This window comes from Heterocephalus glaber, unplaced genomic scaffold, assembly GCF_053883595.1.
Source record: "Heterocephalus glaber isolate CG9 unplaced genomic scaffold, H.glaber_assembly_v1.0 deba00001523, whole genome shotgun sequence".
Lineage (NCBI taxonomy): Eukaryota > Metazoa > Chordata > Mammalia > Rodentia > Bathyergidae > Heterocephalus > Heterocephalus glaber.
Genome location: NW_028258327.1, coordinates 24,559,710 through 24,587,643, shown reverse-complemented (window position 1 = coordinate 24,587,643; position 27,934 = coordinate 24,559,710). Strand labels below are relative to the sequence as shown.

General features: G+C 37.2%; 1 protein-coding gene and 1 pseudogene across 10 annotated transcripts in view; one reads left to right on the top strand and one right to left on the bottom strand.

Annotated features, from left to right (window-relative positions):
* Nucleotides 1–602: 602 nt before the first annotated feature.
* LOC101710387 (bridge-like lipid transfer protein family member 3B pseudogene) lies at nt 603–11,728 on the bottom strand (annotated as a pseudogene).
* The window catches only part of Dop1a (DOP1 leucine zipper like protein A), a 98,224-nt gene continuing 70,981 nt past the window's right edge, over nt 692–27,934 (top strand). For 7 of the 10 annotated variants that reach the window (XR_015441564.1, XM_087188111.1, XM_021240726.2 and 4 more), the window contains exon 1: nt 692–840. The gene's annotated coding sequence lies outside the window, so the exon portion shown is untranslated. The other 3 variants (XM_087188105.1, XM_087188107.1, XM_087188106.1) reach the window with 3 other exon arrangements.

The following is a 27,934-nucleotide window of genomic DNA, read 5'->3' as shown; positions in this document are numbered from 1 at the left end:
GTTTAAGACAATTTTTCTAAAACCAGTATTTGGAATTTTTTAAAGTTTATCATGTTGCTGAACAAGTTCTTGTTCTATTACAATTGAAATAATTACAGAATATCTCAGTTAACTACTATTTGGTTTCAATTCATCTATTTGAAGGGTGGCAATCGTTTTTCATATTCTCCATTTTTAACCTGCAAGACTTTCAAATGCTTAAATACATATTATAATACATAGTATTCTTAGAACAGCATGTTCTCTATAGTTGGGGATTTTTTACTTTAAAATATTATTATATTTTCTAGTCACACCTTTGTAAACACTTGTTTTATTCTATGGTGTGGGAAATGGCACAGTCCTCGGAGCAGCTTGACATGATTAAAGGGCTCCACACGCAAAAGTTGTGCCAAATGTGATACCAATCATGTGTCTCCTAACTTTACACATGTACTCTGAGCCTTAAGTCATTCATCTAAAATGTTAAGGAATTCTTTAACTACTGCTCAATTATATTTGAAGCTATTTTTAATTTTTATCCTTTCAAACTCTCCATCAAAATGAGACTTGTCCTGGAGATTTAAAAACACCTGTTTAAAACACCTTTCCCTCCCATACCATTAGTTAGCGTCGTGGCCGCTTCCTACAAATGACCATTTGAGGGCGCCGTGGTAACAGCGCCAGCAGGTCTGGAGCGGTCTGGGGGTGGGGACCGAGGGCCCTAGACGTCGACGCCGGCGTGGGCGTGCGCGGTGCACACTGGGAGCTGTCACTAGGCCCTTCGGCTCCCGGTCTTCTCGTCTCTCCCTCGGTGGCCAGGAGAGCGGCGCCGGCGGGAAGCGTCTGAGCTCACGGCAGGTAACCGCGTCCCAGCCCCAGGCCGTCTCCTTCACCCGCCTCGTTCGGCAGCCGCAGGGACGCTCTACGGGTAGGGCTGCGGTGATGTCGGGAGTGTTGCCGCCCCGGCCTGAAGCCGCGACGCCGCCGGCCGCCTCCTGGTTTCCTGGAAGCCGGGAGCTGTGCGAGGGGCCTGGGGCTGGAGCCCGGCGGAGGTGCAAGGGTGGCCAGGGCAGCTAGACCGGAGGCGGCCCAGGCAGCCGCTGGCCGGTCCGACCCTCCGCGCTGGGGTCAGCGTCGCGCACGGCTGGGGCCGAGGTCGCACCTGTGCGGTAAAGGCGCTCAGAGTCCCCTCTTTGTTGGAGGAACGAAGGAATCAAGTTGTCTCATTCGTCTGGTGGGTTTTTTTTTTTAATGATCGAGGAGACAGGAATAACAGCTATAGTTTCTGTTCTCTTGTAAAGGGGTTGCCGTAAAAGGCGTGCCGAAGTTCGCCAGGAGGAAGTCAGAGTAGTCAAGGAAGTTAACAGTTTTCACCTTTGATTCCCAATCCTTTAAAAAAAAAGGTGCAACCTAGCAATAGTTACTTGTCCTGTCTCCATTCTCTTCTATCCTGAGGGGGAGAGGAAGGCACGCAGTTGTACTGTTTTAAAGCTCAGTAATTTATGTCTTGGTTATTCTTACATTTCCTTAGAGTTGTATGGAGTTTGAGAAAAACAAAGATTGGAAAAATCAGATTTGAAGACTGTAATTTAACATTTCTAGTGATCACAAAAATATATGAAAAGGTATGCCTGACCCAAAAGCCCTGAACTATAGCTATGAGAAAACTCAGTTTCCATGTTGTTGGCTATTGCTTATGCGGCTATAAATTCTTATATTTCAGTTTTATTTGTAAATATGCCCTTTGGTGAATAACATGTCAGCATTATGTGATAAGTAGCCCTGCCCTGATAGTTAACACAGTGGTTTAGTTCAGTTAACTGATGGACAAATTAAAACTACACATGATCCAAATACTGGTTTAATGATTACTTTCAGCTAAGCTTAATCATTCCTCAATTGCTAAATGATAAATCTCCAGGTGGACTTCATTAGGAACCCAATTTTTGAAAAAAATTAACACCTTAGTTAATGCACAAACCACAAAGTATGACACCACAATCAGAATATTAAGTGTAAATTAAATATTTGTATAAAAAGAATTCTATTTACATCCTCTGGCTGAGGATGAAGGAATAAGGTTGAGGTTCTTCTAACAAGGTGGGATCTCTTTAGACCTCCAGTATTTTTATCTTTGATTTGTTTTGTTTTTCGTTTGGTGGTGCTGAGGATCAAATCCATGACCTTGTGCATGCTAGGCCTCAGCTTTGTCATTTATGGGAATTTGAAAAGACCACACTATTCCCCTAAACATGACAAATGATCTGGAAACACACTGCGTAAAACCAGTGTGTTTTTGTTTTTTGCTATAAAGGCAAGACTCCTCAACCTTTACTGCTCTGCTTTACATGTATATAATCTCCAGGAGAAGATTATTGTAGTATTTCCTAAATTTACCTAGACAGCCTCTTTTGTCATGGCCAACTGGTTAATATCTATTAGAATATAATTACGTAGAATACCAACTTGAAAATTGCTATCTTTGAGCTGTGTCTGCCTTCAACTGTGAAATTCTACACTTTAGGCCTTTTTTTTTTTTTTTTTTGCCATCAGTATAACCTTTTTGGAGCCTGAAAATTAATGATTCAATGATATGACAAAAGAATCGTGTTTTCCTTGGTAAAATATTAAGGATGCACCTGTGTCTTTTATGAGTCTTAATGTTTTAATTTGTGGCAGAGGATTATCTTCCCTGGTCTCTTGATGCTTTTCTAAACCATAATTAATTCATGTTTTCAATTTGACTTTATAGTTATTGATTTTATTCACAATGCCATTTTAAGTTTCCAAGAAGACGTGATGATATTATTTTTACTATGATCTCCATTTCTAGCCATGAATTCTTAAAACTATGTGATAGAAGATACCTGATGTACTTAATATTTAATAGCTACATAATTTTAAGAGTTTGGGTCATCAAGAAGAGATAAAGTTTAAAGCAAATTCTGAGATGTTATTTCAAACAAGATATGAATGTTGAATATAATCTTAAATTATTTTGCTAAACTCTGTAAAGTCTCATTAGTATGCAACCCAGGTAAATATTGGGTCTGTTTGTTACTTTGTTAAGGGTAAATGCTATTAATGTACAGTCTGGGGAGGGGGACTGGTAGGTGGGAACAATATTTAATAGATAAGCTTTAAATCAAGCAAATTCCCTCCCTGAAATAAAGCTATTAAGTGTGAAACTAGTATTTTTGTATTGTAAAGCTAATAAGTAACAAGTTTTTATTGAGAAACTTTTTTTTTTTCGCGGTACCGGGTATTGAACTCAGGACCTTGAGTTTGCAAGGTAGGTGCGGTGCCACTGAGCTAAATCCCCAGCCCAAGAAACTATTATATGAGAAAAAATATTTGGATTCCCTTGTCTTTAAACTATGATTTCCTTTTGTTTTCCAGTACCTCTTTCTCCCTAAACCTGAAACGTCAACTTTCTTTCATTGGATAGATCAAAGATAGTATTAAAGTTATTAAGGAAAAATTTACATATAATAATGTACACCCATTTTGTGGTACATTTCAATGTAACCCCCGCCAAAACGAAGACTTCGAACGTACCACCAGTCGAGTCTGTATTATGCTTTTATTCTCTTAGAATTATCCTCCATCTCTACATGTCTAAATTATACCTGTGTTTAAAGTCCCAGCTCAATGCTACCTTGTCTGTGGATCTTTTTTGATTACCTCAGTTTGAATTAATATTCTCTTCTTCCAACTTTTCTATATTTTTAAAATACCCTTCTCTGTCCATTATGATAGCTAAACCAATGACATCCACATAACATATTTATTGACCAAATAGTGCAAGCTGCAATGTTTTTTATGGACTTCCGGAATATTTTGTTACTTTACACAGCCAATGGTATTTCTTTTTAGGAAAAGACTGCATAAGGGTATGGATATTAGGAAATGAGGATCACTGGATGCCTGTATGTGAATATTTGTCTAAATGGGCAATGCATATTTGTTTAATATGTAGTTTATGCACTGTTCATTGTGTTTTTAAAAAGAATATTCAAATACTGACTTAAAATGCAATGTGAACATTAATGTGGTAGAGAAAACAAGCACTTTATCAACAAAATTTATAATCTGCGTGGCTCTTTGGGCCGGGGATAACTGAGTTCAAATGTAACACTTAAGATATAGATCCTACTAAATTTTATATTCTTTTATTATGAGATGAAGGAGGAAGAAAATGTCATAGATTGTACAGTTGATCCTTGATATTATTTACAGGCATTTATTCACTTTTTTAAATTTAAACTTATGAATTATTTTATATTTTTGACAAATAAGTTTAGAGGTATTATAAACTGTATAGATGAAGAGGCTCCCCCACCCAGGCTATTTTATTTTTACAGATATATATATATATATATATGCAAATTAATATATATATTTCCCTCTGTAAAAATAATTATAAATGCTGTTGTACATCTTTGTAGTTCATGCATCTTGGGAGCATTTTCTAAATCAATATAGACTTTGTTCATTATTTTTACCAACTCAGGGCATTCTATTATCATTCAGTTATTACTACATTAATTGATTATTACTGTGGGTCGAGTACTTTCCTAGGAGCTAGGGCTGTAAAAGCTGAAATGATAGATGAGGTCTTTTTATCACAGGCATTGTGACCCCTAAGGGTTCCAATTCAATTATGATCAAGGTAAGCTCTATGATAGAAGAAGTCTAATGTATAGTGTGAGTATTGCAGGGATAGTGGAATGCTCATAGAAGACTTATCAAAGTGCTTAAAATCTGAAACTTGAAGGACGAGTAGCTGTTAAGCAGGTCAAGTTGAAATTTAGTGTTTCAGAATACAAAAATAGAAAGTTCCCTCTCAAAAAAATGATTTGAAAACATGTTACAAAGCTATTGTGATCTACACAGTACAATAGTAGCATAAAGACATGTATTGATCAATGGAATAAAATAGTGCCAAAGTAAACCACAGTGTATATAGTCAGATTGTCTTCAGCAAGGGTGCCATGGGCACCCAAAAGGGAAAGGATGGTCTCTACATCATTTGTTTTGGGGAACCTGGATGTCCATGTGTTGAAGAATAAAATTGAACCTTTACCCTATACCATGTATCAAAGTTAACTGTAAATAAATTAAAGACCTAACCGTAAGACCTAAAACTCATAGAAAGAAACATAGAAAAGTTTCATGAATTGGCCTTGATAATGATTTCTTGGACATGACAGCAAAAGTACAGACAATAAAAGAAAAATAGGCAAATGGGACTATAGCAAATTTAAGTTTATAGGCATCAAATGACATGATCAAAAACCTATGGAACAGAAGAAAAATTCACATGATAAAAGAGTGATATCTAAAATACATAAAGAACTCCTACAAGTCAGCAACAGCAAAATGCAGTTTTAAAATGGGCCAAAGACTTGAACAGACCTTTCTAAAAAGATGATATGTAAGTGACCAACAAACAAATGAAAAGATACTCAAGATGTCAGTGCACATCCAAACCACAATCATATACCACCTCATAACCATTAGAATGGCTGCCATAGAACAAAACCCAGAAAATAAATGTTGATGAGTACATAGAGAAAGATGAGTGCTTGTGTGTTGTTGATAAGAATGTAAAATTGTGAGAGACTATGGAAAACAGTATATCCCTCAAAAAACTAAAAATAAAATTAAACCTGTGAACCAACAATCTCACTTTTAGATCCATAATAATCAAATAGTATCTTGACAATGTATTGGCACATACATGTTCATAACAACACTATTCTTAATAAGTGGAAACAACCTAAATATACATTGCAGGATAAGTAAATGTCATATTACTCAGCCTTGAAAAGGAAGTTCTGACACAGGCTGTAATATGAATGATTCTTGATGACAGTATGCTGAATGAAGCGAGCTAATTAAAATAAGCATTATGGCTCCACTGTATGGTTCCACTTATATGAAGTATGTAAAGTCACATTCATATAAACAAAATAAATGGTTGCCAGGAGATTGGGGAAGAGGGAAACGGGGAATTGTTTAATGGAAATACAACTTCAGTTTTGCAAGATAAAAAAGTTGTGGAGACTGATTGCACAGCAGTGTGACTGCTTAACACTCTGGAGCTGTATGCTCAATGGTTAAGATGGTAAGTTTTATATTTTAAGAAATTATTAGAAACATGAATTATATGGTCATTTTAAAATACCACACTGTACTCTAACTCATATTACTGAATATTCAAAAAGATACTAATTATTACTGAGCCAAGTTAAAGGGGTTGAATCACAAGGTTTCATGCAGAGGGATAGCATTTTGAACATTGTTTAGTAGAAAAGCTTTAGACTATGAAAAGAAACAGGATATAATCCAGAAAAGGAACAACCTATGTAAAGACATTGTGGTGGGAGGGAACAAGTCCTGAGCAGTGGGCAGTTGCCTAGGTTTTGCTTAGTTGGATAGAAAAATGAATGATAGGATTGAGTATATATAGGTCTAACTTAAGAAAAGGTAAATCACATAAGAGCTTGGATTTCACTTCCAAGAAATTGAATGTCACAATTATAGCAATGATAAGAGCGTTTCTTATGTGCTCTTTAAGTGGATTATCAAAATTTTTTTGTGCTTCCAGCAGGGAGTAATGTTTTAGAACTATAATATACTCTTTAAAATTCTCTCTTGGAGAATGTAAGTAAAAATAGGAGGCCATTGTTATAATTTAGGTGCAACTCAGGAGCCATGGATAAGACTGTTTTGAAAGATACACACTAGAGATGGAGAGAAAAGGAGGGCAGGGGAAGAGGATGAAAAATAATAAAGATATGTTAAGTATATGTTCACCTCTCCATGATGAATATAATCATGTACTGCAAATGTGTACTAACAAAAATACAAATTAAGCTGGGTGTTATGCTTTGTATCTAGATGTCCCCCCTCCCCCAAAGCCTTGTGATCATAGGTCAAGAGTTTCGAAAGTTACTGGATTAGGATGTGTGAAAGTGGATTAAAGATGTGATACTAGGATTAAGGGTGTGGGTAAGGGAACACCTACACTAGATGTGGATGGCAACAATCAGTAGGCTTGTAGCCTGGATTTCTATAAAGAGAATGGGAGGAGGGAGGCTTGCTGCTGCCTTCTGCCTGCCCTGCCATGAGCGGTTTCCTCTATGATGCCCTTCTACCATGCCACCCTTCCTTGGAGCCAACTATGAACTAAAAACTGTACAAACTCTGAACCAAAATAAGCCTTTCCTCCTTTAACTTTGGGTGTTGGGTATTTTGTCTCACCAATGAGAAAAGTAAGAAACCAGGTGTGGTGGTGCATACCTGTACTTCTAGAGTGAGAGGCTGAGGCAGAGGGATTGCTGAGTTCAAGGACAGCCTGGGCTACATAGTAAATTTAAAAATTCAAACTAAAAAAATTATTCTACAAGTACATTTTCCCAAACACAAGTACAAGCCTTTACAGTTGAAATGATGGTGCTATTGACAATAATGAAGAAAAGGAAATCCAGAGAGGAAAAGAAAATCCAGAGGACAGTAAAATAGCAGTGTTTACTGGTTTTATTTCTTATATTTAAATGATACCTTAAATTTAAAAAAGCAAAGGGACAATGAAACAGGTTTAAAAACTAGTGTAATAGTTCATGGCTTTATCAGTGTCTTGAAGGGTGTCTTCACTAATGAGGGGCTCAGAGATTACAAAAATGAAGCAATACCTTATTCTGGTTCTGAATCTACAAAATATTTAGAGTTAATTCTTTGAGTAACAACTCTGGAAAGTTTTTTGGTTCTGTCATGATGTATTATTTATTACTGTCTGTTTTTACCTTAATCTTAAAATATGAAAATATGAGTTATAAGCAGGGACAGGTGTACTAGAGGTAGTACCGTTTCCTGGCTTCTTTCCTTTTCTGCCCTTGTGCAGAGTAACTTTCTGGTGCCATTCTTTCATATCTTTAAACTGATGAACACAGATACATGAATGATGTGAGTCCAATCTGAATTTTATTTTAACCATTTTATATAAAGTTACTCAGCTAATGTGTTGGTGTGTTCCCAGGTAATCTTTTGATCCTGTCTCTGAAGTGAATAGGTACGATTTTATTTGTTGTATCTTAGTGGATTTTGTGTTTGTTCCTCAAGATTTTACTTTTAGAGCAGTTTTAATAAAAACAAAGGAGTTGGACATGGTGGTGCATACCTGTAACCTCAGGCATTCTGTGCGGCCCAGGCAGCCTGATCATGACTTTGAGCCCAGCCTGACCAACTTAACAGCTTAGCAAGGCTGTGTCATGTCTAAAAATTTCAAAACTTTTTTTTTAAACTGGGGATATAGCAAAATTTGAAGACCCCAGGTTCAACCCCTAGTACCTAAATAGTAGAAAGGAATTTTTTATTTTTTTATTTTTTGTAGAACCAGGGATCAAACTCAGGACCTTGTGCTTGCCAGGCAGGTGCAGCGCCACTGAAGTACAGCCCTGGCCAAAGGAAAAATTTTTTTGAAATTGGAAAAATAAAATTCTCCCTCCCATAGGCTGTTTAAAATTTGTTCCAGATGCTCAGTTAAACTTAAATACACTGGGAAATGCATAACACTTTGTACTCTTTAAGTGCAATATATGGTATAGCATCTTCATGTTAATTTGGGTAAAAACAAGTCTTTATTTTTAAATTGAATAGTATACCATTAATTACTTTTCATTACAGTGGCTTTCTTTTGGTGGTATTAGGGATTGAACCCAGGGCCTTTGCTACATCTCGGTTTGTTTGTTTGTTGTTGTTTGTTTGTTTTTTAAATTTTTAGGGTCTCCCTAAATTTCCCAGGCTGAATTCAAACTTGAGATCCTCTTGTCTCAGCCTCCCAGAGTGTTGGGATTACAAACCTGTGCTACCACACCCAGTTTAAATTATAATTTTTTTTAAAATTAGTCAAACTTTACTTGGAAATAATGATTTGATTAATGTACAGTGGATTTAACTGCACGTTAAGATTTTTGGTTATTTCTAGTAATGTATTTTAGAATATTTCTTCTGACCTTTAAGCAAAATCATTGTCATTTTGAATGAATAAGACTAACTATAAATAAGCATTTTTATTTTGAAAAAGATAGACTCTGAAAGTGTTTTAAATAAGTTAAAAAATAAAAATAATTTAAAAACCATGGCAGGATAGCTTAGAGCAGTGGTGGTAAACCGATGGCACACATGCCACAGCAGGCTGTTCATATTATTGAAAGCTTTAAATTTAGGTTCACCATCGCTGGCTTAAGAGTTAACCCTTATCTTGTGTTTCATATCTTTCTAATCATTCTGAATAGTCATACGTTCATTTTTCTGACATTATCACTCTCCTGTTTTACTTTCAGCTGTGTATAAAAGTACATTGTTATCTTCCCAATTAAAAACAAGCAGACCACAGTTAATCCAGATACTTTAAATTAAATATGTTGTTTTGATATTTGGCAGGTTCACTGTCCCTTGCTACCTAGAAGCTTCTATTTCTTCCTCTCACCTAATCAATATATACACAGGGAAATCAAATAGATTTTAATATCATCAAATAAAAAATTTAAGAAAGATATATTTGTAAAACATACAGTACCTCACAAAGCCAAAATTTTGTTGTTAGAATTTTTTTTTTCACTTTGGACAGTGCCTTGTGTTGGTGGCAATCATTTCAGAGCTCTGAATGGAAACAGCATGTGGTTGATCTTGATGACATTCAGATTTCATTTCAGAAGGAATGACAGACTTTAGCATTAACCCATCAATATGCTCATCAGGTGTTTGTTTGTTTGTTTGTTTGTTTTTTGGTACCAGAGATCGAACTCGGGTCCTTGCATTTGCGCAGCAGGCAGCAAAACAACTGAGCTAAATCCCTGGCCCTCATCAGGTTTTGAATTTTCATTCAATTTGTACACAGTCATGAACTGATTAAGACTGTGTTTTAAATCCAGTAGAAACTGATTTAACCACAGAATGCTTCTTTCTTCTACAGCAAACTGTGGTGCATTCAGATGGCCATAGAGGTTGGGAGATGGAATTGGAAAATCCTTTCCATCTGGATAGTAATATTCTGTGAATTCTGCATAGACAGCAGACATTTCTTGTGGAAGATACAGTGATTTTTTTATGCAGGAAATCATTCTTTTGTGGGAAGAATGACATCGTTCTGCTGTAGAGACCTGGTATATATTGAAATCTTCAAGTCTAACCACAAGAGAACTTGACATCAGCTTAGCTTTGGATTGTTGAGGTAACACTGTAGACATTCTGGAGGTCCCTTTCAGAGCAGAATCCTCCGTTTGTGCTATGGAGAGGCGTGTATTGGGGATTTGGGAGGTGAACCCATGTGATGGTCCTTCACAGCCTGTGTAAGCATTTCAATGTTGCACTTAAATTCATGCAACAACTCATTGGCCCATTCAGTCTTCATTTTGGTTGCATCACTGAAATACATCCAGTGATTACCACTATCTCCTGCTTTATGATAAGGATAATAATCTTTGCTTTGGTATGTAAAAGACAGTTGCATAGCACCTCCAGTGATAGGTCTCTTTGACCCTTTTTCTTTTCCATGAATATCATCACATATGTTTAGATCTAGATGAGAAATCACTAAATGATGGGATGTTTCTTTAACATCAAAGTCATTGAATAGTTTCATAATTGCGTCATTCAGATCAGGAGCATTTGAAGTCTGGCACCTTGTTGGGTAGATGGAGTAACTGTAGAGCTCTGTGAGGGTTCAGGAGCCATATTCTTCCTTTGTTCTGTTGATTTTTCTGTTGCTTCACTAAGAGACTTTGCATATTGTACCATAGCTTTCAACTGTGAATCCGTTAAAACCCATAATAAATCATCCAATATTAGAACTAACTTTGTTGCCACGATATTGCAGTCTTTTAATCTTTTAAGTGTGACTCTGATTTTTGATTGGTTGGTTATTAGTCAAACAGGAGCACATCATTTCAAGATGTGAACTTTGGGTAGCATCTGTTTCCATTTGAAGCATCTGCCTCCATTTGAATCATCTGCCAATTTATTTCTTTAAATGTCAAAACTTCTCTCTGTGGATCTTGAATATGAGTAAACTTAGAATCTCCATGCTTTCGGTTTGCATTAACTATAGATCCGCGGCTGAGAAAGTGCAAAGGATGTATTGAAAACTTTTGTTCCAATTCGGATGACAATAGAATTTACAGAAACAGTAATTCCCTCAACTACTTTTTCAGCAAAGCCATATTCACTTTGTCCTGAAGCAGTTGCAATTGGTGATGGGCCATTAGGGGCTCAAGGTTGTTCACTTACACTCATCTCCATTATTACTTTGTCTAAAGACAAGCAGATAGGATGTGTTTTCAGTTTTGTTCATGGGATCCTAATGGATGATTTATTACAAAAAAACTTTGTTGATAGCAACCCATGAGGGTAAATCCAACATATTCTAGAGCACTTCTTCATCCAACTCCCAAATTCTTCAATTCACTTTCTCCTTTAAGGGTACTTAGATTTATCTTGTCAGGAGATAAATTTTTGGTAAATCTGGAGAGGTGCTTCACGATCTGTTTCTTGATGATCCCTGCCATGGTGCCAAAGCGTGAGAGCTGCTGCTCACTGCCTCTTCTCAGGGCAGTCTCCACTCTGACCCAGTGCACCCTGACAGAGGAAGGGTGCCTTGGAGAGACTCAAGGGCCAGGCTGAGGCTGCAGCCGCTGCCCAGCCAAGACCCGAGCTGGGAGCATGATGTTCAGGCTGCCACAGCTGCCGCCAGCTAGTTGTTTGAAATTCTATTTTAGGTTATTGTTGTGATTTAGTTTTTAAAAATTCCACAAACAGCTTATATGTTCAGAGCTGAGGCACCAAGGAAGATAATTAGATCATGGGAGCACCAACCTTGTCAGTGTACTTACCACTGATAAGTTCATAGCTAAATGGACCATCTGGATGTGGGGTCTAGCTGGAGGAAGTCACTGAGGCTGTGCCTTTGAAGGGTATATCTTTTCTTGGGCTCATTCCTGCTCTCTGCTTTTGGGCTGCCTTGAGGAAAGCAGATTTCCTGCCCCTCAGTGTTTCTGCCTTAGAGCCAGCTGATTATGAACTGAAACCTCTGGAACCATGAGACAAAATTAACCTTTCCTCTTAAGTGAATTTCTCAGATGGAAACCTAACAACTGTCTTCTGTAGGTATAGTTAATACAATATTATGACTAAACTGAATATATAATTGAACTACCAGTGATGTTCAAGGGTTTTACCAAAAATGTAGGAAACTTCTTTGAAATATGTTTTCTGAATTATTATTTTGTCCTCTAATAATGAACAGTCCTCATAAATTACATCTCTCTTCACCAAGAAAAAAAATCAAAGCAAAATCTGTTTTATTAGGTTTCATAAAGTATATTTGGGGTGCTTAATAATAGAATATGTAACTAAAGCATACTCCTCCAGCAGGAATCCTCACATCTCCACCGGGGATCCTAAATCTGGGAAGTACCACACCTACAATTCTGTTTTTGTTTGTGCAGTGTTTGTCTTGGATTTCATATCACTTGGGAACATGTTTTTACTTCTTCAAAATTATTTTCTCAGGGAAGTTTACCATCCTCCTATATGTATATAGTTCCCCTTCTAATGTGGCCATTTATTCAGTTAGAATCATTGCTTTACAGATAACCAAAACCAACCAAACAAAACCCCATTCATATCTTACTTCATGATTATTTTGCCTTGTACTTTAATTTAACCTAACACTATCAGTATTGAGCCTTGAGCTACATGGTTTTTTCAGAGTTAAACTCTCGTCCCTATGCTTATATCGAAGTTTCAGAAGAATGATACAAAGATAGGTATTTACATAATCATAGCTATGCACAGTAGGAAAAGAAAATTTTATTAGTGTAGAAAAGGTTTATTGGGGGATAGAAATAGCTCCTGAGCAACAGGAGGGGTCCCCAGTGTGTTCCCACTGAGGCCCTTTGTCAGGGATAATTTAAACAGAAAAGTTACAGTGTGAGGACAACATGGGTCAAATGATAATAAACCAGTAAGATTTCAAGTATAGTTGCTTAGCTAATATTAATCTAGTAGGGAAACAGGACATTTAGCAAGGGGTGTATGGCTGATGACATCATTAACTGTGGCTTATCTATGACTTCAAACAGAAACATTTTGGGGAAGGGATGGGTCCAGGTGTCTGATGTTTTTCTGAACATAATGGACTGGGTGATACAATTACAGGATAAACTCAAATTTCCTAAATCATCCCTTAGGGAAATATGCAGGTCTGGCCATTGTGACTTTTAATCTTGAGGCCTTGCCTTCTTCAGATGTCCCTCCAGCCAGTTTTATGCGTTCTCATCTTTTTCACTGACTTCCTTAAGGGCCTCTCTCTGACTGACTGGCTATTAATTTCTACCTAACTTAGCTGTCTATAATATTCCCCTCTCTGAAGAGGTATCCCTAACTGCAGTTAGGGGAGAATGGGTATAGTTTCAGTCTAGCTGCTTTAAGCTGAGAAGAGTCCGTGTAGGTAAGACTGCAGTCAGGAGCCTTCTCCAAAGAGCTAATTTAATGGGCCTTGGATAGAAATCATGTTGCAATTTAGCAGTTATGAATTCCCTTTACAAAGTCTTTATCTAGTGGATCCCAACAAAAGAAGTCTAGCACATTTGTTGTTGGCTCTATCTGCAGGATCACTTGGAGTTTGGCAGCTTCTGGGTGAGAATAAATTTTTGCAAGACGTTAAACCACACGTACAAGCAAAGAGCATGAGCTCCAGAATGGAAAGGCAGATTTGGGGAAAGAGGCATGTCCAGACACTGCCCTTAAGGAACTGGAATAGCAGTTGTAGCCAGCTGGCCCCTAGATCTCTCTAATGATAGAGGTTATCTATAACTCTAATATTTCTTTGTCACAAATCCCCCCAATTTTATCTGTAAGAAGATGAAAGTTTCATTGGTTTTGAAGGACAATTTTAGCTAAGGAATTTTAAGACTCTTGCTGAGCTTTAGTACCTGTTACTGTGGCTTTTTAGCCCCACTGAACCATAATGGTGGTTAACTACAGGTATAGCTGGAAACTACCAGCAGGCATCAGTGATTGGAGACCCCTTTCTATATCTACCCTTTATTACTGTGGTATTATTCTTATACGTCGTTTGGTTATACTTTTCTGCTGAGTCTTTAAGGCTGAGTTAAAGTGAGACCTGTGTTAATGAAAATTAACCTCTCACTATATATCAAGGCCAGTTAAGTCTCCTTGGGCATTACTTCTGGAACCATGTATAGAGCCTCTTGGATCCTCTGTCAGTGTCAGCTGTTCAGATGGGTCATGGTCTTGTTTGACCATGTAACTTTCAGTGAAAGCATTGGAGACTTTTCTTTCTCTGGTGACCTTCCTTTTTGGCACACTGTATATTGGTTGACTTCTGTATATTGGTTTTGTCTGAGATCCAACAATCTCCCTGGAGGTTGGGTGACTCACTGGAGTTGTAGGATCTGGTGGAAAGGTTCTCTCATGTACTGGGTCCTTGTTAACCTTGGAAGGCCAGGACTAATTTGGCTGTCCTCTTAGCCCAGTTACCTTTCTAGTTTTGGTCTCCAAACTTAAGTTATTGAACACTCACAAGAGAAGATCAGTTACATCAGTATTATAGTGGGGGCATTAGGTTTAATTATGATCTTATCTAGATATCAAGCAATATATATAGTATATATATAATATGACCAATATATAATAGTATGAACAATGAACTGTTATTTCTTTAGTAGTCATGGTTGAAACCCTGCAGAATGTTAACAGTTTTACAGAGAAAATTTGAGATCAATGACAACATATTAGCATAACAATCCTGATGACATTATTATCTCTGAAACACATTTAAATCTCCATTTAGTATACAATAACTTTTTATTCACTCACCTTTAATTACAGAATGTTAAATGACAGAAATTTACCTAATTTGTTATCTTTTAACCATCCTCTATTGCCAGAGTGACATATAAGTAGAATATACTTGTTTATAGATATGCTTCACAGGTTATTAATGTCTAACCTTTAATTTTTCAAGTGACGTTGCTTGAACTACACAATGTTTGAGCATCTCTAAGTGTTGTAGCACATATATGACATGTAAATAATCACTTTTAAGCATTGGAAAAACATCTACATTATTTTGGTGGCTGTCCAATGCTGGATTGGCATGCACCTTTCATCACAAATAGCTGGAACACAAGTAAGGCAAAGCTAGATGCTTGAACCTAAAAAAGTTTATCATCATAAACAACTTTAGCTGGAAGTCACCAGCCTTTTAAGATGTTTTTTCAGTTTTGTTTCTTTGAAGGTCTGTACACTTGGGAAACACAAATATACCATGAGGTTAGCAATAATTGGTATCACACGTATATAGAAATCTTTACGTACTTTGTTTTTACTCCTAAGACAAAATTTAGACTCCTTTAATAGTTTTTTTTATTATTTTTAAATTCCTTTATTGGTACATTGTAGGTATACAACACAATTACATTTCTCATTGGGAATTGTACCTTTACATAATGCATCTTGGTTCTTATTGTTTCCCCATTCCTAGCCCTCCCTTCACCCCTTCCACTCTTCCCTATTTACAAAGACTTTATTTCCATTTTTTCCATTTCTCATCATTTTTCCTTTCCCTTCTTTCCTTTCCCCTGCCCCTCCCACTACCCCTACCCCTTTGCACCTTTTCTTCCTATTTTGCATTATCGATTATTCATTCTAATCATTGGTACATTTTAGGTATACAATATAATGACATTCATCGTTGGAAATTTTCACCTTTGCATAGGCTCTCTTGGTTCTTAATTTTCACCCTTGCCCAGCCCTCTCTTCAACCCCTCCATTCCTCCCTATTTACAAAGATTTTGTTCCTATTTTTCCATTTTCTCATATTAATCCCATTCCTTCTGTCCTTTCCCCTAGCTCTCCCACTTCCTTCCCCTTTGCCCCTTTTCTTCCTATTTCACATTACCTCTTACACATTTTAGTCCTTATTTACACTTTCATTTTCTCAAACCAGAGAAACTATTTGGTATTTATACATGTGTGTCCTATTTATTTCACTTGAGAGTATCGCCTCAATGTGCATCCACTTAGCTATAAATGTCTCTAATTTCTCATTTTTTATGGCTGAGTAGTACTCCATTTTATAAAAAACCACATTTTCTTTATCCAGTCTCCAGTTGATAGGCATTTGGGCTGTTTCCAAGTTTTAGCTATCACAAACTGCACTGCTATGAACATGGGTGCACATATGTCACTGTGGTATGCTTCTTTTAATTGGGGAAGATCCCCAGCAGTGGAATAGCAGGGTCAAATGGGACTTCCAGTCCTAGTTCTTTGAGGTATCTCCATACTGATTTCCACAGTGGTTGCACCAGTCTACACTCCCACCAGCAGTGGAGCATGGTTCCTCTTTCCCCACAGACCTGCCACCATTTGTTATTGGTTGATTTCATGATAGCAGCCATTCTTTCTGGAGTGAAGTGGAATCTCAGCATTGTTTTCATTTGCATCTCTTGAATGACCAGTGATGTTGAGCATTTTTTCATGTATTTATTTGCTATTTCTACTTCTTTGTCTGAGAAATGTCTGTTCATTTCAGATGTCCATTTTCAGATTGGGTCTTTAAATTTGGGAGATCTGATCTTTTTAAGTTCTTTATAGATTGGAGATACTAGACCTTTGCCTGAGGAAGAGCAGGTGAAGATTTTTTCCCACATTGTGTGTTGTCTCTTCACACTGCTAGTAGTTTCTCTTGCTGTGCAGAAGCCTTTTAATAAGAAGAGATCCCACTTGTTGATTGTTTGTGCTAGTTCATGGGCAACTGAGGTTTTGTTCATAAAATCTTTTCCTACACCGATGTCTTCAAGGGTTCTACCTAACCTCTGTTCCAACTGGTTCAGAGTTTCTATTTTAATATTTAGATATTTAATCCATTTTGATTTTAGTTTAGTGCATGGTGAGAGATATAGGTCTAGTTTTAATCTTTGGCAAGTTGAAGCCCAATTTTTCCAGCACCATTTATGAAAGAGGCTATCTTTCCTCCAGTGAAGGTGTTTGGCTCCTTTGTCAAAGATGAGATGGCTGAGTGTGTGTGGCATTGTTTCTGCATCCTCTAATCTGTTCAACTGGTCCTCAGGTCTGTTTCTTTGCCAGTACCATGCTGTTTTTATCACAGTAGCTTTGTAGTATAGTTGCAGGTTTGGGATTGTGATACCCCCTACCATGTCTCTGTTACCTAGACTGCTTTTGCTATTCTAGGTCTCTTCTTGTTCCAAATGAATTTTTGAATTGTTTTCTCAAGGTCCATGAAGTATGCTGCTGGGATCTCAATTGGAATTGCATTAAATCTATATAGCAGTTTTGGAAGTATGGCCATTTTCACTATATTAATCCTTCCTACCCAGGAGGAGGGGATGTCTGTCCATTTTCTGATATCATCTTCAATCTCTCTTTTCAGAGTGCCGTAGTTTTCAGAGAAGAGGTCTTTGATTTCTTTCCTTAGGATGATTCCTAGGTATTTCAGTTTTTTGGATGCTATTGTGAAAGGAATTATTTGCCCTATTTCTCTCTTAGTGAGTCTGTCATTGGTGTAGAGGAAAGCTATTGATTTTTGTGTGTTGACCTTGTAACCAGCTACTTGACTGAATTTGGTTATTAAGTCTAGAAGACTTTTGGTGGAGTTCTTGGGGTCTTCTATATAGAGTGTCATGTCATCTGCAAATAATCACATTTGACTTCTTCATTTCCTATCTTTATTCCTTTTATTTCTTTCTCTTGTCTAATTGTTGTGGCTAATGTTTCCAGAACTATATTGAACAAGAGTGGTGATAGTGGACATTCTTGTCTTGTTCCTGATTTTAGTGTGAAGGATTTCAGTTTTTGACCATTTAGTATGATATTGGCTGTTGGGTTTTCATAGATGGCTTCTATCAGTTTGAGGTAGAGACCATCTATTCCAATTTTTTATAGGGTTTTTATCATAAATGCATGTTGGATTTTGTCAAATGCTTTTTCTGTGTCTATGGAGATAATCATATGGTTTTTGTCCTTGGCTCTATTGATATAGTGTATTACATTGATTTGTGTATATTGAACCATCCCTGCATCCCTGGGATGAATCCCACTTGATCAGGGTGTATGATGATCTTGATGATCTTCTGCATCCTATTTCCCAGTATCTTATTAAGGATTTTTGCAACTATGTTCATTAGTGAGATTGGCCTATAGTTCTCCTTTTTGGTTGGGTCTTTCTCTGCTTTTGGGATCAAGGTGATGCTTGCTTCCAGGAATGAATTTGGGAGTATTGCTTCCCTTTCAATTTCATTGAAGAGTTTAAACAGTAGTGGTAGCAGTTCCTCTCTAAATGTCTGGTAGAATTCAGCAGTGAAGCCGTCAGGGCCTGGGCTTTTCTTAGTTGATAAGTTTTTAATTACATTTTCAATTTCATTAGTTGATATTGGGTTGTTCAGAATTTTTAGCTCTTCTTCTTTCTACTTTGGTAATTCATATGTATCTAGGAATCTATCCATTTCTTCTGTGTTGTCCATCTTATTGGCATATAGGTTCTGGAAGTAGGTATTGATGATCCTCTGGATTTCTGCTGGGTCTGTTGTAATTTCACCCTTTTCATTCCTAATTGCATGGATTTGGGCCTTTTCTTTCCCTTTTCTGAAAAAGTTGGCTAAAGGTTTGTCAGTTTTGTTGATTCTTTTGAAGAACCAACTCTTGGCTTCATTGATTTTTTGTATCGTTCTTTTAGTCTCCATTGCATTGATTTCTCCTCTGATCTTTATAATTTCCTCCCTTGTATAAGCTCTGGGGTTGTCCTGTTCTTCTTTTTCTAGAAGCTTGAGGTTCAGCATCAGGTTGTTTAACTGGGCTTCTTCTGTTTTCCTAATATGCATATTCACTGCTATGAATTTCCCTCGTAAAACTGCTTTCATTGTGTCCCATAGATTCTGATATGTTGTATTGTCATTGTCATTTAATTGAAGGAACTGTCTGATTTCTTCTTTAATTTCCTCTGTGACCCATTGGTTATTCAGAAGTGTGTTGTTCAATTTCCACATGTTTATGAAATTTTTGTAGTTTCTTTTGCTATGGATGTCCAATTTCATCGCAGTATGGTCTGATAATATACAGGGGATAACTTTAATTCCTTTGCACTTACTTAAACATGTTCTGTGTGGGAGTATGTGGTCTGTTTTTGAGAATGACCCATGTGCAGCTGAGAAGAATGTGTATTCTGATTTTGTGGGGTGGAAGACTCTGTAAACATCTGTTAAGTTCATTTGTTCAAGAGTTCGATTGAGTTCTAGTATTTCATTACTTATTCTTTGTCTAGTTGATCTCTCTCTTTGTGACAGTGGGGTGTTGAGGTCCCCCACTACAATTGTATTAGTTCATATATGACTTTTCATGTCCGTTAGTATTTTATATAGTTGGGCGCAGTAGAGTTTGGTGCATAGATATTTATGATTGTCATCTCTTCCTCTTGGATTGTTCCCTTTACAAGGATGTACTGTCCTTCATCTCTCTTAATCAGTGTTGGTTTGAAATCTACTTGATCTGCCAAGAGGATAGCTACTCCTGCTTTTTTTGGGTTCCTGTCATATGGAGTATTGTTTTCCACCCTTTAACTTTCAGTCTATGAGTTTCCTTTTGAATTAAATGTGTTTTGTGTGTGCAGCATATTGTTGGATTTTGCTTCTTGACCCATTCTGCCAGTCTATTTCTTTTGATTGGTGAATTGAGACCATTAACGTTGGTGGTTATAACTGAAACATATTGACTTGTCATTGCCATGACTTTTTCTTTTTGTTGGGTTCTCCCCCTTTACATTGAATTTCTTGTCATGCCAGATGGGTTCATTCTGCTTTGCTTCCTGTGGTTGTTATCTTCAATGTCTGTTCCCAGGATATTGTGTAAAATTCTTTAGAGTGCTGGTTTGGTATTCACAAAGTTCCTAAGGTGCTCTTTGTCATGAAAGTATCTTATTTCTCCAACAATTTTGAAAGATAGTTTTGCAGGGTACATCAATGTGGGTTGGAGGCTGTTTTCTTTTAGGGCTTGGAATATGTCACTCCAAGCTCTTCTTGCCTTGATGGTTTGTGTAGAGAAGTCTGCTGTGATTCTGATGGGCTTTCTTTTGTATGTGATTTGTTTCTTTTCTCTGACTGCTTGGAGAACTTTGTTCTTCTGTTGTGTTTCTGGAATCCTGTTATATGCCTATGTGTAGATTTTTTTTGATCAAGGCTATTTAGAGTCCTGTATGCCTCACTTATCTATATGTCAAGCTCTTTTCCCCTGCTTGGGAAGTTTTCTGCCATTATTTCTGTGAAGAGATTTTTTATGTCATCTGCACTCTCTCCTGTTTCTTTATTGAGCCCAGTCAGTCTTATGTTATTCTTCTTTGCATCATCTATCAGCTGATGGATTGATTTCTCATGTTCCCTTATAATTTTGAAGCAATTTTTCTTTTCCTGGTCATTAATTGCAATCTTATCTTCTATATCAGAAATTCTGTCCTCACATTGGCTTGTTCTGCTGTGTAGACTTTCAATGGAGTTTTTCATGTCCTGGAAATCTATTTGCATCTGTTTTATGGATTCCATTTGTTTCTTATGTTGGGATTCCATCATGTTCCTGAGCTCCTCTCTAGATTTATTAATCATGTCTTGCACTAGGGGTACAATTTCTCCTGTTATCTTAGAAATTATTTCTGATTTCATTTTTTCCAGATCCCCTTTTGTTGCCAGTTCAGTGGGTCCAGGTGGTTGAGTATCAGAGTGTTCCATTTCATTTCCCTTTGGGGTTGCTGTAGGTGATCTGGAAGTCTGGTTCTGAGACTTATTTACGTGTTTTCTCATTTCGACTGCGGGGGGAGCTGTTGGTGCCTGCATGGATTACTTCCTCTGAGCTGGGAGAAGTGGGACAAGGGCCGGGAGCAGCAGTAAGGATGGTGGCCCGAAAGCCCTTTCCTGTGGGCTGGGAGCAGCAGGAGGGATGGTGGCGGGGAAACCCCTTCCTCTGGACCAGGAGCAGTGGGATGGCGGCTCAGAAGCCCCTCCCTCTGGGCTGGGAGCAATGGGAGGGATGGTGGCCCGGAAGCCCCTTCCTCTGGGCCAGGAGCAGCGAGACAGAAGGTGGCCCAAAGCCCTTTCCTCTGGGCTGGGAGCAGCAGGTGAGATGGTGGCCAGGAAGCCCCTTCCTCTGGACCAGGAGCAGTGGGATGGGGCTCAGAAGCCCCTACCTCTGGACTGGGAGCAGCATGACTCAGTACCATGGTCTGGTGGTCTGGTGTCCTCTGCGTCTTTGTAGTGTGGAACGAGGTGGCTGTACAGAGCCGGGGGGGGGGGGGGGGGTCCAGTGGCTTGTTGCCGGGGGGCGGGCTGATTCGGTGTGTTCTGCTGGACTCAGGACCTCGGTAGGGTGTCCGCAGATCTGCCTGTGTGCAGCAGGCTGTTTTGGCGTGTTCCGCGCGACTCAGGACCACGGTAGGGCATGCGCAGACCTGCCTGTCTGCAGTGGGCTGAGTTAGCGTGTTCCACTGGACTCATCCTGTAATAGTTTTTATAGGGTGTAACTATAATGGCAAATATTAAGGACATCTTTACAGCTCGATAAATTTATGAAACAGTGTTAATGACCACAGATAGACTTATACCCAACATACAAGTTATCTCATTTATACAATAACAAAATGTTTGCTTATTCAAAGCCAATAAAAATAGATCAAATTTAAATTTAAATGCTTTAAACCTAGAAAACTTAACCTTTTAATTATAACTAACTTAAATAACTAAATTATAACTAACATAACTAACTCAACAATTGCTTTAGCTGACTCATGAGAAGCAAATCATAACATTTAAACACTTTAAGCTATATATAGTATCTTTAACCAAGGAAAAATTCTTAAATTATTATAGACAAACAGCAATAGACATTGCATTTATAAAACCAATTTTTTTGATATTATTTAAATTAACTGGATGAAAATTTGTTACTAACTTTAAAGACATCTTTATTTTTATCTTGTAAACTTATTGCTAACCCTGGGAACAATGGTATTTAGACTACATCATGAGTGTCTTTATCTTTATACCAACTAAAATAGAACATATACTTGAAAATTGACACACAGAAACATCTACAACCACCCAATCACATATCAAACTTTATGCTATCAAACTTTAAGACTTTTATTTGTACATCCTATGCAATCCTTGGGACTGTCAGTTCTTGTCTGTTAGTGTTTTAAATGAGTTCAGCTACTCTGAAAACCTATACAAATGGTTTTCCATGAAAATCTCAAAAAGAGCCAAAAAAATTGTTGAACTGCAATTTCTTTTTCTTAAATGAAGCAGTTGCAGGTCCTTTATTAACACTTTAAACAGACCAACATACACATTTTAATTAGAGTGCACTCTCAGTTGTACTTGGCCAAATTGAACTCTAATAATCCTTTTACAATTTTGAGGTTTGTAACCATAGACTAGTCAGAACTTTTCTTATAGGTCATCAATTAAAAGAGATCTGTAATAAGAATGAGAAGGAAAAAAACCCTTTTATGCATATGAAAGCAAAAAACTTTTTAAAATGGGCCCGAGGCTGACAGTTTATCCAATGGGAATTGCCAGCTATACAGCCTTCTCATTGTTTTGATAGACACAATTGTTTCATAGCTACACATGACTTTCCTCTAAAGAGACAGACTGTTAAAGGTAATTTTAACTTTTTATTTTCAGGGGGGATGCTCATCTTGTTTCTGATTAATAGTTGACAGTTTAAAATAATTGAAGGGCTTAGTTCTCGTCCTTATGATAGGGAGGAGAAAGGAGGGTAACCTCAGGCTCAGTAATGATAGCTGCATCAAACTGTGTCCCTTGGACCAGAGACATTAGGCCTTCCAGTGGCCCACATATACACCTCAAATACAAGTCACAATTGCCTCTCCGTGCAAAGAAAGTCCAAACATAAGGCACCTCCAACCATCCTCTCACTTACAGTATAACTCCAGCTGTAGAACAGTACCAGAATCACCACTTCCCTCTGCATTCCATTTTGCCTCTAGGGCATAGTCAGGCCATGCACAGATAAATATTAAACAGCTTTTCCTCAGTGTCAGTGTTGAACAACTTCCAGTGGTTAAGAGAATACACTCCAAAGGAGTAAAGGAATTTGACTTTGAGTTTCCCATCTGTCAAACAAGGGGGGGAAAGGGGGTCCCTTTTAATCCCTTTTGGATTTTATAAGCCCTCAGGGTGTTCCTTGAGGTTTCCTTCTCCAGACCAAGTGGTTGCTATCTGGAGAGTGACCAGAAGATAGATCTGGTTTAACTAGACACCCTTATGGACGTGCACACCTACTTCCTCTGAAAACTCACATTCCAACTCCAGAGTGTGTTTCCAAAAGCACAAGCTACAATTTATTCCTCCTATGACAGCCATGTTTAAAAAAGGGAAGCATTGCCATCAAAAAATTAAACCAGTGTTCAAGAGACCTGAATGACTGCATATTTTCTCCTGGTCCTGGCAATTACAGGAGAAAACCCCTGCACAGGCACTGAGCCATCCAGAACCATCATGTGTGCTTTTCTAGATGAACATGAATTCCACTTCCTTTCTAACCCAGGGATGGGGGTTGTGTGGTCTATAAAAGGATGCCTGTGGTGGGCACTCATTTTCTAGGAGTTCAGGAGTTTCCAATTGAAAGAGAAAAAAGATTGTCAGAATTGTAAAGAGAAGCATATTACCATTTAACTGACAATGATAACAATCATCCATACCAAAGATGAACTGCCAGAACCTGTCCCCTAGCCTCAGATATACCCAAGAGCCTCAGCTGGAAAGCAATTAGAAAATCAAAGAGGTATTCCAAACACCTGTCTAAAATATAATAGGCCATCTCAAATCAAAAAAGGAATACAAATAAATTCAGCAACCAGTATAGAAGTCTAAATCCAGTATATACAAACAGGAATACAAGGCCCTGCCTGCCAAAATAAAAATGTCCCATCAAAGAAACCTAAATATGAAGACATCACAATCATCCCATGCTCTCAACTTAAATCTATCATTTTAATTAAAAAAAGACAAGACATAAGCAAATGACAGAAGATAACAATTTTTGATTACCTAAATGAGTCACAATTCAGAATCCAGTCAAAATATTTAGGGGTCCTGTGGGACAAAACCAAACTCTTACCCCCTTCCAATTACCTCACTGAGGCCTCCAAAATGATATAGGAGAAATATAACTCCCAACATGCTAGATTCCAGATGTGCTGAGTTCATGTCCCCTGAAGTTGAATGAGTTCCAAAGGACAGAAAAGGTTTATTAAGAGTAGGAAAGGTTTACTGGAGAATAGGAATAGCTCCTGAAAGACAAGAGGGGTCTTGAGTGGGTTGCCTCACAGTTCCTATAAAAGAAAAATTTATAGCCTGAACTGTGCTTTCAAAATAGAATAAAAGATGAGAGGTAGAATATACCAGGAAAAAGTAGTAAGAGCTGTTGGGGGTTGGGGTGGGAATATATATATATATGAATATATGAATATATGTATATGAATATATGAATATATATGAATATATGAATATATATATATATGAATATATATATATATGAATGAAAAGTAGTGATTAAGAGCCAGTCCTAGAAATCAGCTTGCCAGAGTTCTTCCTAGTTCTTCCTCTTAACTCTGAGGAATGTGAAATACTAATTTTCTCCTATGTACATAGATCTATACGTATACTTCTCTCATAGATTTGATATGAAGATTATCTGAAAATTCAAATGGAAAAATTGAGCTTAGGAGCTGGCACAAAATTAAGACCACTTGATTTTGCAATTATCATCTTGAATAATGTGTGGGCATGTTTATTTGACAAGTGTGATTTGGGGGCAAGATGATCATTTGTAACTCATAGGCATATGTTTAAGTGATCATTATCATTAGCTCTTTGCCATTTCAGTCTTATATTAGAATCCCAGCTACTTATTAATGGGTCATTTTTGGTTATAACGAATATATACATTTCTGTTTTTTACATTTCTTTTTACATAATGCTTATAAGCGTAAATAAAAATTTAAAGCTTGAAGGAATCCTGTTACCCTTTTTATAGCATTCACAGACCATTTTTAACACCATGTTTAATCTAGTATATATTTAAGAAAATAGTAAAGCTAAAATTGATTATGTTGTATCCTAAAGCTTTACTAAATTCATTTATCAGTTTTAATAGTTTTTTTCATGGCGTCTTCATGTTTCTATATAAGAGCATGTCATCATGTACTTTGTATTTATTTATATTTTTTACTTTGGCTATCAATAAAAACTAAACAAACAAGATATAGAAAGTTGAAAAGCTCACAGTTCTGTTAAGGTAATAATACAATTGATTTAGTGTAACTATCTTTTTTTAAATATATACAAGATTAATGTTCCTAGTACAAAAAATGATAAATGTTCATTGTGATGAATATGGCATTTCCCTGTTAAGATCATTACACATTGTATTGGGAAGTTACACTGTACCACATAAATATGTGCAATTATTATGTATCAATTAAAAGTAAATAAATAAAAATACAGTAGACTTTTTTCAAAATTTCTCTAGAGATTTTCATCTAATTTTTAAATATTTTACTTCCTGAAATATCACACTGAAAAAGATTTCTTATTTTCTTTCACAAGCATTAGAATGACATCCTCCACATTTATGATATTGTGCTTAAGGTGACTAAACAGTCAATTTTTTAAAGTAATGATATAGCACTTTTATGTATATTCTAGGTGAATTTTTCAGTTTTTTAAATCACTTAGTAGCCATATGAATAGCCTCAATTTGAAGGGAATGAAGTCAGTGTGAATACTTCTTAAGAAGTAGAATAATGGTTTTTCTGTCCTTTTTTTTTTAACAAAGCTCTTTTCTTTTTTCTTTTTTGGTACTGGGGATCGAACTTGGGTCCTTGTGCTTGCGAGGCAGGCAGCGGAACCACTGAGCTAAATCCCTGACCCAACAAAGCTCTTTTCTGAGAAAACAAACCAAAATGGTTTGTGAATTGTGTTGGCATTAACAGATTATTCAAAAGATATTTCAGGGCCTACTGAGTGTCAGTCACTATTATGGGACTACTGAGACAGGAATGAACTAGTCAGATAAAGCTCCTGACCTCATCACATTTGCATTGTATCGAGAGATGATATATAAGAAACAAGCACATAAATAGGACAATTTTAGACTACAACAAGTGCTAGAAAAATGTAATATTTTAGTTACATTATATGAATGTGGGTCTAGGGCAGGCTACTTAGGCTGACCAGAAAAGACTTATGTAAAGTTTTGCTATTACTGGAGTATGGGAAGAAAATTTTCACATAAAGAGTGGTCCTAAATTCTATAGAAGATAGCAAGTACAACATGTCTATGATTCAGAAAATTTTGGTGTATTTGGATTTTAATATTCTAATTCAATGGAAAGCCACTGACAGATTTTCAGCAAAGGAATGACACAATATGGTTTAAAAGATCTCTGGTTTCTCTTTGGAGAATGGTTTATAGAGGCTCAAGAAAAGAGGTGGGATTAAATGACATGTTAGACTCAGCTCTAACTGGTTAGAATAATAGAACAGGAAAGTGGTTATGAATTTAGAAAATATCAGTTAACAGATGCTGTTTAAGCTAAAAGGTTATAGAGATGATCTAAGGGAAGAAAGGAGGGTTGTTGATTGAGCTTTGAAACACTTCAGTATTTAACACTGGATAGAAGACCAATGTATACCGAAAAAGAGTGGCTGATAGGAACACATCTTGAAAGTAAAGAGTTCTGGAAACCAAGAACAAAGTGTTCTGCACTGCTGGGAAGTACAGTGAGGGACTAGCAAAATGACCATTGGCTTTGGCTAATGCACATCACTGGAGACCTTTATACAGATCATTTCCTGGAAGGACAATGCCATGAGGCATTTTTCAGCTGGCTGAAGAATGAACAGGAGATAAGAAAATGAAGTGAGCTTAGGGAAATCTTTCAGGATTATATTGTTTTGAGATGGTTTCACTGTGTTGCCCAAGCTGGCCTTAAATTCCTGGGCTCCAAGCATCAGCCTCCAGAGTAACTAGGACTAAAGGGATGTGCCATTGTGCCTGGCTCTTTTAATTAGGTCTTTAGCAATGATAGAAGGTAGTATAAGAGTTTTAGGAAGAGAAGATGTAATGCAGTTTTCAGAAAGGTAAATTTACTAAGGAAACAATGGGTCAGATCACTGGTGAGCACCTGTTTGAGGTTTATGTTTCTCAGTGTAAGTGCAGCCAGTTAACCCTGGTTTTGTAATTTTTCAGCAGGAATGTTCAGTTGCTCATATTTAGGCATGGAAAAAATGGATAATCAAGCTTAATCAAAACTGGGGTTCTGCCTTTAAAATATAACCAGAAGGAGTAAGGAAAAAATTTTCTGTTTTACAATCGGAGACATGATAGGTGTGAGAAGGAAAATGACCTCTATGAGAGTAAAGAATAATGATTAAGAGTTAGGACTCTGTCTTCCAGCTCTGTTTCTTAGCTATATCACAAATTGTATGTTTCACTTTCCATATCTGTGAATGAAACTATAGTGCCCACCTCATAGGATCAAATAAAATGAATTAAAATAAGCAAAGCACTTGCAAAGTACCTGGCATTTAGTAAATACACTATAGAGACAGCTAAAATGCTACCACTGCTTCATCTGAGGTGGTCTTATCCTTGGAAGATGATTAATACTAGGTCACAAGTCATTCAGAGAAGGCTGAAGATCTATTAGTCATATACCTGGAGTTTTCTAGATTGTATACCATTTGGAGGTCTGAAAGAGCAAGTAAGAAATTGAATCCGATTGGGGAAGTACAGGGCATCAGGGATATAGTGGGCAGTCATAACCTATATT